Genomic DNA, 4,746 nt, shown 5'->3' on the forward strand with positions numbered 1-4,746 from the left:
GGCAGAGGGAGGTGGATAGGCAGCAGATCACCTCAGGGAGGAAAGGCCTTTTGAGGACTCTGCGGTTTATTACAGATGAAAGAGGAATCATTACGGGGGGCCTAAACCAAGACACTCTCAGGATTTGCAATGTGTTATGGGTTTGGAATGATAGTTGGGGTTCCCTATCAGGTTTGGGAAATGAGACTGAGCTGTATATTCCTTTTTATTTATTTATTTATTCATTATTATTATCATTGTTGTTGTTGTTGCTGCTGTTGTGTTGTGAATACTGGCATGTCATCATATGCATGTCAGATCAGAGGGTAGCTATGGGCAATAGATTCTCATCTTCAACCATGGATTCCAGAGATCAAAACTCAGGCATCAGGCTTGTGGGGCAAACGCTTCTTACTCCTAAGTGAGGAGCCACACTGTGACCCCAGGACTGTAGGGAGGTGGCCTGAGAGGCTCCTGCACTAGCATCTCCAAGTTGACATCAATATCCGCATAGTGAATTTGTTGACTGCTCGGCCTTGGAGTTTTTGGTTTATTATTTGTGTATTGAGCTCCTCATAAAGGCCAAAACAGACTCTTCCTGCAGCAGCCCTCCCTGTGGCCTGGGTCTTCCCTCCTGAAGACACAGAGGTGGAAGCAGCAGTTGCTTCGCTGCGGGTGAGTCTGTCCACGCTGGTCTCAGAGCTGGCATCTCAGGGAGCTTCACTCTCAGGGAAAAGGTCAGCAGACACAGGCTTCAAATTGTGGGGAATTCTCCTTGCAAATTGTGACTTATCTATTCATCCATTTACCTACCTAGCTAGCGGTGCTGGGGATTTAAGCAGGACCTATCTGTGTTAGGCAACCACACTTTCATTTTAAAGACCTTTCCTTACTAATGACAGATGGCAAATGAAATAACAAAACTAACAGGTAGTTGACAAAAATCAAGACAAAGGATGATGGTGATGTTTAAAGAGGATTTCTTTTTTTTTTTTTTAAGTAATAAAAGTGAAAAGAAAAAAGAAGTTATGCCAGGCCTGCAAGGATTCAGTCACATCCGCATCCGCAAGCATCATGAGGGACAGGCTGCACAGGCCAGAGTCGGCTAAGCAGCTGAACTTATGTCGCCCTCTAGTGGTCAGATCCATTTCTGCACCCGCCCCTTGGTTAGGCACAAGGGCTCCGTTTGCCACAGGCCTCCCAGGAATTGCTGCTTTGACTTTTTCTCCCCGTCGTCTCCACGTTTCCCTTGGCCTCTAATCCTCAGCCTGCACCTTAGCAAGATCTTCTCCGTTAGATTTTGATGACCAGCTGTATCAAATCGGAAATTTAACATAGTCACGTGTTCGATAATCTCGAGTTTGCCGTTTGGTTCTGTGCCAGTTACCTGAGCCTATCGTTGGAAGGCAGCTCTACCCGAGTCGAGCATAATGGGGCTCAGAGAGGTAAAGTGACTGATCCAAGACACAACAGTTGAATGTTTTCCTGGACTTCGACTTTGATAGCCTTACTCCGAGTCACAATCCTCTCCATTCGCATGGCTGCCGCCGCTGAAGGAAGGGCTTGATCGGTGACTCTGAAATACACACAGGTGTAAGAGAGGGGTTAAACTTTGCCATCGTCCCAAATGTCCCATGAGTGAGATGAGCTTGCGTGGCAGGCAGTTAAGTGGAGAAGGTCGTGCGGCCTCCGTCCAGCTGGATGACTTGGTGAGGGCTGTCACACGGGTCCACAGCGCTCTAGAGTGCTTTATAGAAAGCTGCCAACAGAGGCTGGGCAAACAAACAAATAACTAGGTTGTCCCTGGCTAGTTTTGGTTTTTTGCCAACTTGACCCAAGTTAAGAGTTACTTGGGAGCCGGGCGGTGGTGGCGCACGCCTTTAATCCCAGCACTCGGGAGGCAGAGGCAGGCGGATCTCTGTGAGTTAGAGACCAGCCTGGTCTACAAAGCTAGTTCCAGGACAGGCTCCAAAGCCACAGAGAAACCCTGTCTCGAAAAACCAAAAAAAAAAAAAAAAAGAGTTACTTGGGAAGACCTTCAGCTGAGTCTCCCTCAGCCTGGCTGTCGGCAAATCCATAGGGCAGTCTTAGTCGGTGCTCCGTTGCTGTGAGGAAATGCCATGACCACAGCAACTCTTACAACAGAAAGCATTTAGCTGGAGCTTGTTTGCATCCAGAGGTTTTGTCCATGGTTGTCATGGCAGGAAGCATGGCAGAACACAGGCAGACATGGTGCTAAGAGATGGTCAAGAGTTCTGCAACCAGACCAGCAGGCAGCAGGAAGAAAGTGAGACACTGGGCTTGGCTTGAGCATTTGAAATTCCAAATTTCTTTTAGCTAGTCTAAAAGGAAAGAACCATCTGAATCAGATATGAGGAAAGCAAGGTGACAATGAACTGTAGAGAAACACAAAGGAGCATTTAAGGTTTTTATGAATTGCAGTCAATAAATTTGATAACCTAGAAGAGATGGACAAATCCCTGGACACATATTTCACACCAAGATTCTGACATTAACCTTGTTTGCCAATTAGACTGGATCTAGAACCAACTCAGAGACAAGGTCCTGGGTTCACTTGGCAGGGGTTTTCACGATCAGATTATTTGCAGTGGGAAGACTCCCTCTAAATATGGGTGGAACCTTTGGGCAGCAGGCTGGATAACAGGAATTCTAAGGGGAAAGCTTTGCTTTGTGCTCCAGCACCTTCACAAGTGACATAGGACAGTGCCACTCCCAGCCCACGGGACAGTGCCACTCCATATAAAGTGAGTCTTTTCTACTGGGTTAAACCTTTTGGGAAAGATTCACTCGTCGGTGTCCGTTTCTAAAGTGGCACAGACAGCATTCCATTTCTGACTCCCAAGATCGTCTTTCCCCACCAAGTCTCTTTGTACATTGAATGGATAAAGATGATAATTGACCTGTGATGTTTTATTTGGTGGAGAAATTCTTTATATAAAACAGTTTAGGGCTGGTGAAAGGGGCCAGCAGGTGGAGCACTTGCCTTGAAAACACAAGAGCCAGAGCGTGGATCCCCTGCACCTGCATGAATGCCAGGATGGCAGGCTGCCCACCTGGGGTCCTAGAGCTCAGGGAGTGGATGCGGGGGATCCATGAAGCAAAGCAGCTATCTAGACTAGCCAAATCAAGGAGCTCTAGGTTCCAGAGAGAGGCTCTTCCTCAACATCCGAGGGAGAAAGCTCACAGATATGGAAGCATATCCCACCCACACACGTACCCACACATGCATCACCCACACATGTACAAACCAAACCAAAACCCAATTAGTTCCCGGATACTGCATTATCATAATTTGAAGTTTCCATCTAATGGGTCAAAAAATAAAGTGTGAGCCTTTCTGGTCTGCAATTTACCAAGTCACACAGTTTAAGTTCCTGTTGCAAGCACCAAGCCTGCCTTCAGCTTCGCTTACTTATTCATTATAAAGCATTCCCTTTCCTCTCCCTAAGGTCCCTGCCTTCCCTAGGGACTTTATACACTCAAGTCTGATGTGGGAGGTCCTTCTGTTTATGTGTTGCTTTTATTGGTTAGTGAATAAAGAACTGATTTGAGCCTATGGCAGGGAAGAACAAAACTAGGCAGGGAAAGGTAAACTGAATGCTGGGAGAAAGAAAGGCGGAGTCAGGGAGATGCCATGGAGCCGCCACCAGAGTCAGACATGCCAAAACTTTGCCAGTAAGCCACTGTCACGTGGCGATACACAGATCAGTAGAAATGGGTTAAATTAATATGTAAGAGTTAGCCAGTAAGAAACTAATGGGCCAAGCAGTGATTTAAATAATACAGTTTCTGTGTGATTATTTGGGAGCAGAGCAGCCAGGAACCAGCAAGCAGCCTCCCACTACACAAGTATACACACCAGCCAAATGCAAAATCTTCTTGGCAAACAGGAAATGGACTGGAGAGAAGACATGGTCCATTGCCCTTCTTTTGACATCATAAGCTGGTTGCCTGTCTAGGGACGGAGCCTGTCTCTGTGAGACCTGACAGAACAGAATAGATCTCCACAGGGGACAAAGGTGACCCAAGGGACATGCACAGTGGTGTCATTGAAGGAATTTACATTCAGCTGAAGTCAGAAGTGGGACTTCTGTTCCCAGCTCTGCAAATTTCATTTCCAGACTACAGGGAACCAAAGCAAAAGTCCTTCGTGGGCTGCTTTCTGGCAGGGCTGAGGGTAGAAGTACCATGCCTTGCAGACGATCACGATCAGCCTCAACTGCTACTGGTCCCCTCACAGCTGTGCTCAGGGAGGATGGTGGCCAGGGTCCCGCAGTTAGCACGGGCTGTGGAGCACAGTGAAGGGAGGAACCCTGAGCCCAGGACAACTGGTGCCTGCTGAAACCAGCTGAATCAGCAGACTCTACAGCTGGACTGCCTGGCTGAGCATCCTGCCCCAGGGCCACAGAGTGCCCAAGGGCAATTTACTCAGTGTCCCTGCGTCTCCACTTCTTCATCTGTGAAATGAGGCTAACAATAGCACTCATCTTGTGAGATGCAGGCAGGCGACGAGGATTGAATCAGCTATGCTTGAAAGGGCTTTTACTAAAGGTTCGGTCTGTGACAGCAACACTTGTCAGCTGAGGCCGGGACTATCATCTTGGTTTGCACTCTGTCCCTACTATCTGTGCAGCTTGGGGCCAGTCAATCCAAACCTCTCTGAACTCCACCGCGTTGTTTCTGAACTGTGAACAGTATCCCTTTGTTGTGGAGTAGACCGAAGAACATGAGCTAGGGCTCTGTAAG

This window comes from Microtus pennsylvanicus, chromosome 12, assembly GCF_037038515.1.
Source record: "Microtus pennsylvanicus isolate mMicPen1 chromosome 12, mMicPen1.hap1, whole genome shotgun sequence".
NCBI lineage: Eukaryota > Metazoa > Chordata > Mammalia > Rodentia > Cricetidae > Microtus > Microtus pennsylvanicus.